Source organism: Desmodus rotundus, chromosome 8 (genome assembly GCF_022682495.2).
Source record: "Desmodus rotundus isolate HL8 chromosome 8, HLdesRot8A.1, whole genome shotgun sequence".
NCBI lineage: Eukaryota > Metazoa > Chordata > Mammalia > Chiroptera > Phyllostomidae > Desmodus > Desmodus rotundus.
Genome location: NC_071394.1, coordinates 52,336,677 through 52,346,445, shown reverse-complemented (window position 1 = coordinate 52,346,445; position 9,769 = coordinate 52,336,677). Strand labels below are relative to the sequence as shown.

Sequence of the window (9,769 nt, the reverse complement as noted above, 5' to 3'; positions counted from 1 at the left end):
ATGGGGTCTCAACAATATGAAGAAATCCCCAATTCAGAGAAACTGAGACAGGAAGAGGAGCCTGCATAGCATCTAGTAGTTAAAATCAGTGGGAATTCAGTCCACTTGGGAGAGAAAGGAGTGTCCTGGAGATCCAGACATCAGCTTCCCAGGGACAAGCACTCCTATTGTTACAGCAGCAGTCCGGGGAGTGCACTGCTCTGTCTGGACTGCCGGCCAGGCCACTCTGCCATGCTCGGTTCTGAGGGAAGGTCTGGCTGCATCCAGCAGTGACTTTTGGGGCCCTCTTTTCCTGAGGAGGCTCTTTGTAGAGACTCAGTGACTAAGTTGTGTGGCTTTGGAAAGGAGACCAGTCTTCCGTACCTAGAGCGCACAGTTGGTGCTGCATCCTGACCCTCCACCTCAAGCCCCGTCTGTTGAATAACTTGACTGGCCCAGTTCTGCTGAGTTCAGTGGAGCAGGTAGATCAGAGTGCCACACAGACCTAAGATTTTTGAAGTCTCTCCTTCTAGGAAGTTTTTATCTGGGAACCAGATGTGCAGGGTCTGGGTTGAGTGGCTGTATCCTGGGGGTGAGGCCACCCCTATTTCCCCTGTGAGCCCAGGCTGAGCTAGCCCAGAAAGGAGAAGTGCCCACTGCCCTCCTATGGGCTTGCAGGTACCATCCCCAACACATAACTGGATCTACCCTTCAAAGTCTCTGAGACTCCTCATCCCCATCCCTGCACCTCAGTTCTCAGGGTGGGTGGGGAGAGATGCTAAAAGCTGGGACATTCAGATGGTGAGCCCATTGGAGACTATTGTCTGGTTCCTAGATGAAGTGTTTAGCCCCCTCCTGCAGGATGGGCCTGTACCAATGCCAATGGGAGTCTCTGGATCTGTCTTCCTCAGCCTGGGACTGCTCCCCCAGAGGGGACCACTGGCCAAATCTGCTGCCTGCCCCTCCTGGGGGAACTAGAGTAGGAGACTGGCAAAGAAGGAGTGGTTTGGCTTTGGAGTAAGGACCACTTTCTTCTCACTGTGTGCCTGACCATCTGACCCCCAAGAAGGGGACCAACTAGCACCATTCTCCTGACTCCAGTTGCCCCATCCTACCTAGCTCAAAAACTGTGCAGGGTCTGTGGGTTGCTGCCAGCCTGAGCCCACTCTATAGTATTTCTTCAGAAAGCTCTGGAGAAAGACCAGGCAACCTCATTGGGAGGTGGAGTAGCTGACAGACTGAGGCAGACCTCAGGGATCCTCTGTCCTTTTACAGATCTGCCCCCATCGATAAGCTGGAGTAAGCAAACCCTTATGTACAGAGTGGCCCCTTCCATGCACACCTACATCTAGTAGGTGCAGCCACAAACAGTGTATGGTGTGGTAGCTCCAGACAGGTAGCCCAAGGCTGGTTTCACACAATGTCTAACATGGAACTATACCTGAACCCTGCCCAAATAGACCTGAACCGAAACCACCAGTGGTAAGCTTCAGACCACACCTGAGCTTCACCCAACAACTTACACCATACACAAAAATAAACTCAAAATGAATGAAGGACTTCAATGTAAGTTGTGAAACCATAAAAGTGCTAGAACAAAGCTTAGGCAGTAAAATCTCAGATATCTCTCATAGCAATGTTTTTGCCAATACATCTTTTCAGGCAAGGGAAACAAAAGAAAAAAAATAAACAAATGGGACTACATCAAACTAAAAAGCTTTTGTCAGCAAAGAAACCATCGATAAAATGAAAAGGGAACTGACTATATTGGGAGAACATATTTGCCAATGATAGATTTGATAAAACATTAATTTCCAAAATATATGAAGAACTTATACATCTCAACGCCAAAAAAACAAACAACCCAATTAAAAAATGGGCAAAGGACTTGAATATACACTCCTCTGAAGAGGATATACAGATGGCCAATAGACAAATGAAAAAATGTTCAACATCACTAGTCATCAGAGACATGCAAATTAAAACCACAGTGAGATATTACCTCACCCCCGTCAGAATGGCTATCATCAATAAACCAACAAATAACAAGTGCCGGTGCGGATGGGGGAAAAGGGAACCCGTGTACATTGTTTGTGCGAATGCAGATTGGTTCAGCAACTGTGGAAAACAATATGGAGTTTCCTCAGAAAACTAAAAATGGAAATGTCTTTTGACCCAGCAATCCCACCAGTGGGAATATATCCTAAGAAAGCTGAAACACTAATTTGAAAGAATATATGCACCCCTATGTTCATTGCAGTGTTATTTATAACAGCCAAGATGTGGAAATAGCCGCAGTGCCCAACAATAGATGACTGGACAAAAAAAAAAACTGTGGTACATTTATAAAATGTAATACTATGCAGCTATAAAAAGAAGATACTCTTACCTTTTGAAACAGCATGGATAGCCCTGGAGATTATTATGCTAATTGAAATAAGCCAGTCAGAGAAAGACAACTACAATATGATCTCACTTATATGTGGAATCTAATGAACAAAGTAAATTGACAAAATAGAAACAGAGTCATGGATACATGGAACAGACTAATAGCTGTCAGAGGGGAAGGGGAAGGAGGACTGGTTGAAGGGAGGTGAAGGGAATAACCAAAAAACATTGACATTATATATATATATATGACACATAGACCAGAAAACAGTGTGGTGATAGACAGAGGGAAAGAGGGGTGGGCTAGGTGAATGTGGACAATAGGAGGGAAAATGGGGACAGAAAGAGGCTATGCCTGGAGGGAGAGGTGGGTGCACAATGCAGAGTGAAGATGATATTTTATTGAGCTGTACACTTGAAACTAGTATGATTTTGTGAACCAATGTCACTCCAATGAATTCAGTTAAAAAAGAAAATCCACATGTAACTATCGACTCTCCCAAAATTTACTGAAAGTCCCTCATCCCTCAGTATCAAATGGGGATTGGGTCCAGGACTGCTGAGGATACTAAAATCCCAGGATCTTCAAGTTCCTTATATAAAGTGGTATAGAACAATGCATAAGGTCAGACCCTCTCATCTGTAGATTCCTGAACAGGATTTTCCATCCCTGGCTGGTTGAATCCCCAGATGCTAAACCCGAACATGTAGAGAGCCAATACTATATTTATTGAAAAATATCTGTGTATAAGTGAACCCACCTAGTTCAAACCTGAGTTGCTCAACAGTCAACTATAATTAGAACACTAGGGTTGTTTGGAGAATGTAGAACTTAGATGAACCTCGCAAGAATAGTAGCATTTGGACTGGGAAAGAGGGAATGGCTGAAATACAGGGTCTGGCACAAATAACCCTCCTTTTTTATTACAAAATCTTTTATTACAAAATCATAAGCATGCAATTCTGTAACATAATATCACACTCAGGCATACCATATGACATTTTCAGTAAAATGTTCAAATTAAAACTATAAATTATTGCACCCATATTATTACCGTACCAACCATGCTCAAGCAGGTGTTACTTCTGCTGGACCCTGTACATCAAACTGTGCTGTCCTACTTTCCACTAATGGAAGTTAATTGATAGAACCCATTGGAGGCTCCTTATATTATTACATCATAGAAAAATTCACATACTAATGATTTGGAATGTGCTCATAGTAAGGCCTGAAGATAGGGACTTAATAATTGGGACTTAATAATTGTCAGAGCACCATAACATAGTATGGGAAGACAAATTTGATTCTTAATGCAGTACAGAAATTCCGACTGGTAAAGGACAAGAGAGCTTCAGGAATAAATGACTCATTGGAGTTGCCACAATGTAATACAAATTTGCCATCTTCACCTGGCTATAACTCCAGTGATGAGTACATGGAGCTTGATGATCTTCCCGAAGTTCAGGCTGTTCAGTGATCCTATCCAATCTGCCATATACCAACTAAGTTCAGATGTTTCCCATCAAAAATACCCAAGACCATGTTGGAACCAAAATACCTCAAACATACTAGAAAAGAGTTACCATAAAAATGAGGTGGATTGGCTAACAGAATCAGCAAGTATCGCCAACAGTCCACAAAGTCTACTCACGCAGTGCTCATTTTACAATAGATTATCTCCTGTACACATCATAACTACTAGCAAAAGTTAGCATTCCTATGCACACCCTCCACCAGTGCTCCCTTCTTCTAAGAGTGAGCCAGGTTTCCCTCAGCACTAGAAGGAGAAAACACCAGTCAGACAAGAAAGGGCAAATAGTGAGTCAGAACCAGGCACTTTCTCCATGTCCTCCCTCCTCTATGATAATGATTTGGGATGGTGCAATTCCTGGCCTCCAGCTGCTTGGCACTATTTTTTGAAAGGCATATGACTGTGCTTTCATAAGGGAAGCAATAAGGAATGGCAGCGTGTTGAGGATTTTGATAGAGCTGAAGGCTGTGGTAATGAGAAAGATCTCCAAATGGGGACTCATAAGGCTATGGTTCTGATGCTCTTTATAAAGTGGCTACAACATGAAGAAAGTGTATCATTTGGTAAGTCTATACTAAAGTTGACTTTTCATCCTAATACAGTAGAAAAAGATGTTATATTATCTGTAATGTGTGAACTGGACCATCCATCCTGTGTTAAAAATAAATGTTGGTCATCATTTTATCCAAGCTTGATTGTGGTACAGCATGGCATTCTGTGTGGTAAAATTCCTATTGGTGATGTATGTCTACCTCCTGGGCACCCCAATGCCATTAATTTTGATAATTCAGGTGTTTCTGGTACATTTTAAAGCTATGACTTTACATCTATGGATTCATCTGCAGTCTATATGCTAGGTAGTGCGGCTCAGCAGCATCATGCATCTCTGCCATGTGGAGGACCTGGAGGTCAAGACTTTGCAAGATCCGGATCCAGTAAAAACTATGTCTCACCTGGATCATCACAGCTCTCTTCCAGTTCTTTGTATGCTAGAGCTGTCAAAAACCACAGCTCAGGACTGCCTGTGCCACTTCTCCTAACAAGTCTGAAAGACCAGTGAATGCCTTCAAGCTTTTTGCCAAAAAATACAGAGTTGAATATACTCAGATGTATCTAGGGTAAGATAACAGAGCCATAAGCGTAATCCTTGGTGACAGGTGGAAGAAAATGAAGAGTGAAGAGAGAAGTATGTATACATTAGAAGCAAAGGTTTTGGCTGAAGACTAAAAACATTTAAATCCCGACTGTTGGAAAAGGAAAAGAACTGATTCGGGCTCACAACAGTAAACCAGGATGCTCACATTAAGTCTGCATTTGCATGAACATAGACTATTGATGGAGTGACTTGAGAAGATCATGGTCTCACCATTTGTACTGAATTTGTGTGACCATAGCATTGATAGCATTGAGTGTTGAAATGATGTAATAATAAGAATGAGGATTTGCTTTCTCCATTAGAACTTAAGTAAACTAAAACTATAAACATTGTAAACCAAATTGCCTTATTTTTCTTCCAAAGTTCACATATGTATGTAAAGTAACATAGGTTTGAAAATTGATATCCTGTGGTGCTAAAGTACAGTAGATAGAGAGGGGAAGTGTATACATGTTTTATTTATTTATATTTTTTATTTTTTACTTTTAAAGTATTTTTTATTGATTATGCTTTTACAGTTTTCCATTTTCCCCTTTTACCCCCCTCCACCCTGACCCCCCAACCCTCCAGCATCCACCCCCCTGCTCATGTTCATGGGTTGTACATATAAGTTCTTTGAGTCCTCTGTTTCCTATACCATTTTTTATCTGTCCCTATTTTATGCCTACTAATTATGCTTCTTCCCTGTACCTTTTTGCCCCTATTCCTCCCTTCTCCCTCCCCACTGAAGTCCCTCCATGTGATGTCTATTTATCTGATTCTGTTCCTGTTCTGGTTGTTTGCTTAGTTTTTGTTTTCACTATTTTTCTTTTCTTTTAGGTTCATTTGTTGATAGTTGTGAGTTTGTTGTCATTTTACTGTGCATATTTTTTATCTTTTTTCTTAGATAAGTCCCTTTAACATTTCATATAATAATGTCTTGGTGATGATGAACTCCTTTAACTTGACCTTATCTGGGAAGCACTTTATCTGCCCTTCCATTCTAAATGAAAGCTTTGCTGGACAGAATATTCTTGGATATAGGTCCTTGTCTTTCACAACTTCAAATACTTCTTTCCAGCACCTTCTTGCCTGTAAGGTTTCTTTTCAGAAATCAGCTGATATCCTAATGGGCACCCCTTCGCAGGTAACTCTCTCCTTTCCCCTTCCTTCTTTTAGGATTTTCTCTTTGTCTTTAATCTTGGGTAACTTAAGGATGATGTGCCTTGGTGTGTTCCTCTTTGGGTCCAACTTCTTTGGGACTCTCTGGGCTTCCAGGACTGCCTGGAAGTCTATTTCTTTTGCCTGATTGGGGAAGTTTTCGTTCATTATTTGTTCAAATACATTTTCAATATCTTGCTGTTGTTCTTCTCCTTCTGGCACCCCTATAATTCAGATATTGGAACATTTCAGGTTGTCCCAGAGATTCCTCAGCCTCTCTTCATTTTTTTGGATTCTTGTTTCTTTATTCTGATTCAGTTGGATGTTTATTTCTTCCTTTTATTCCAAATCGTTGCTTTGAGTCCTGGTTTCATTCCTGTCACTGGTGGTTCCCTGAATACTTTGCTTTATTTCATTTTGGGTATCTTTCATTTGTTCTTTCATTTTTCAACCAAGCTCAATCAGGTCTGTGAGCATTTTGATTATCAGGGCTTTAAATTCTCCATCAGTTAGGTTGGCGATCTCCTCATTGCTTAGTTCTGAGGTTTTGCTCTGTTCTTTCATTTGGGCTATATTTCTTTGTCTTGGCGAAGCTGCTAGGCTGTAAAGGGGTGGGGCCTTAGGTATTCACCCAGGCAGGGCAACCCTCATTGCTGCGCTGCTGTGCTGCCTGCGGGGGACCTGCCTGAGGGAACAGTGCAGCTCGTCTGCTCCTCTCTAGCGCACTTTTCCACCAACTGTCTCATGTGAGACTGGGAGAGACTCCCACCACAGCAACCCCAGCTGTGGCCCACAGTCAGCTCTGAGTCTCAGTTTTCCCCTTAAGTCAGCCCCTCCCGCACAGCCCACTGAGCTCAGCAGCCAGCCCCACCCCCAAGGTCCGCCATGTTACAGTGGTTTTTCTGAGTTGGTTAGTGTGGTCTGCTGCCTTACTGGTCTGGTTGTTCTGGTTGATTTTTTCTTTAAGTCCTTGGTTGTTGGAGTTCCATGCAGTTTGATTTTCTGGCGCTTTTGGTTGTTTATTGATTTTAGATGGGTTGTTATCCTCCTGTTGGTTGTGTGAGGAAGCAAAGGGTTTCTACCTATGCCTCCATCTTGGCCAGGCCATGTTTTATTTTAAATTGTACAAAAGGGGAATTAAAAAATATGTAACTGCTCTTTATACATTGTCTACTTACCGCTTATTAATCTGTATCATACATATAATGGAATGAGACAGAAGCTGGGAGTTGACTTTTCTTGGAGTTGACCATATGGCTCAGCATCTATGCCAAATGCAGGAGTTCCTAGTCTGGCCAGTGCCAAGAAGCTACCAGAACACCTGGCAGGTGGCTGGTGTCAGCATCCCAGCGTAAGAACCACCTGGTGTAGTTACCTGAGCATGCTGAGTTTATGCACCAGGTGGCAGCACCCACCCATTATTTCCAATGGAGAACCAGCACAGGCCAAGGTAAAGTTAATAGCATTGGGATATAGTGACTGTATTGGTGTTAACAGTTTATACCTTTGTATTTTAAAACTTTACGTTCTATATCACCTCAGCACATATCTTAAGTATCTTATTTTGTCATATTTTTATGGCGGGGGCAGACTTTGCACTTGTTGTAGTACAATACTTGCACTTTACCTTTCCTCCAACAGCCTAAAATTAGAGGAAATACATTAACAATACAGCTGCTTTTGTTCTGAGTTACATTCATGGCTTTCATTTACTTACCTAGTGGTGTTTCTGGTTAGGAATTACAGCTTTAAATTGATTTCAATTCATTACACTTCAAGATGTTGTCCCTAAATTTTGCACACTATATTCTTGAATATTATTTCAAATAAAAAATTTAAAATATCTTAACAAACAGCTAAAGGTAGTATTATTTTCTCTATTAACATCACAACTGTCACCTGAAGACCACCATGGCCAATTCAAAGCCAACAGGAGTCCCCAACTTGAGGTGTGGTAAGGGTAGAGAGACTTTATTCACTGCAAACAGCTCAATGGTAAAACAGAGTAGCTGGGGAACAGCCTGGATGTGGACCGTCTCTGCTAAAGAACAACTCAGCTGTGACATAGCTCAATTATGAAACATCACAGCTGTGAGAGTCACAGCTATGCAGCCAGAGTCAGGAAGCTCTGGTGTTACAGCTCCGGTATTAAAACTCTGGTGAGACAGCGCAGTCGACACTGGACCTCTGGCCAGAAAAAGTCTTTGAGGGAGACTGAAACCACACTCCACCAAGACAGAAGTGAAGTTGGCTTACAGAGAAAGGTTCCTGCCTCTGGTCCCGGATTGGTCTGTTCTTATGCAAACAAGGACTGCAACTCTTCAAAGTTAGATTGGTCCAAAGAGCGCTCTCCTGATTGGTCAGAATGGAGCCACAGATGGGTCAGTGAAGACGTAAATGAGGATTAGTTGCACAGCTCCAATTGGATGGGAAAGTCTCAGACCTATTGGTTGAAATATGATTCCAGAAACTCCTTTATAAGGGTTGGCTCAGCTGGTAGGAACACAATGCAAGCACCAATTCAGTGGAGGAGGCAGGCAGGTTAGTGCAAGAGAAATGTGGCTTAGGTGAGAGGCCTGTTTATCAGAGACTGCTAGGCCCTCTTTATAAATTTGAGCCTCATTACCCATCAGAAGCCCTTCTCAACAGGTGCATGCAATCTCAGGGTCAACACAACCAAACATTTAAAAGCCTAACATAAAGGTGCACTCAGATGTGAAATATGAGTCACATTATCATTTTAAATAGATTAATATAAATTTAATATTTCTGAGGGCACACACAATTCTCAGTACTCAAATCCCAGACACAAATGATAAGACATGAATGGACCCCTCCCCCCCGCCCCCCCAATCTTTCAGCATTCTGGTTATCATGTGAATTAAAGTGGATTTTTTAAAGTCTTTATGTTCACTAGCTTCCTTCATTTCTTACATTATACTCTCTAACAATTGTATATATCCTTTAAGTTTTTCCAGGGAATTGTCAACTTCTGAAAGTCAGAGCATTTATTTGGCTTTAGGTGTTTCTATGCTATTACGTTATTTGTTATGCATTGAGCTACCCACGCAGAAAAGGGACAGCTAGTCTCATGCTTAAATCAGCACTATGTCATTATCCACCAACAATTACATAGTTACAACTGAATGGTTTCCTTTCCACTTCAAGTATTCAAATGAGGAGGCCAGTCAACTCCAAAACTACACCCTGGTGTAGCCCTGAATGGAAATCAATCTCCCCCAGTCCAGTCCTTCCTGACTTTTATAAACGAGTACATCCTGGCTTTAGGAAAGAAAGGAGTATCTGCGATGGGTGTGAGCGGCTTTGGGGCTCATTCTTTCCACTACAGTGCCCAAGCAGAAGACAAAGCCAGGCTCTAGAGACCTCGCTCCCGGGTTGGGCTCGAGAACATCTTTCCCCGGGTGCCCCGGACGCCTGGCGGGAAGAAGCGCCGAGGAGCCGCCGCACCAAGCATGCTGACGGGGGAAGTGGAGAGGGAGAAAGAGGTCAACTCCGGCCCGGTTCCGTCACAGCCAATCCGGCAGACATTGCAGCAGGACATAGTGACGCACGG

At 42.5% G+C, this 9,769-nt stretch overlaps 1 pseudogene; it reads left to right on the top strand.

Moving 5' to 3' along the window:
• The first annotated feature begins 3,634 nt into the window (after positions 1-3,634).
• On the top strand, positions 3,635-5,186 carry LOC112320785 (HMG box-containing protein 1 pseudogene; annotated as a pseudogene).
• Positions 5,187-9,769: the final 4,583 nt, after the last annotated feature.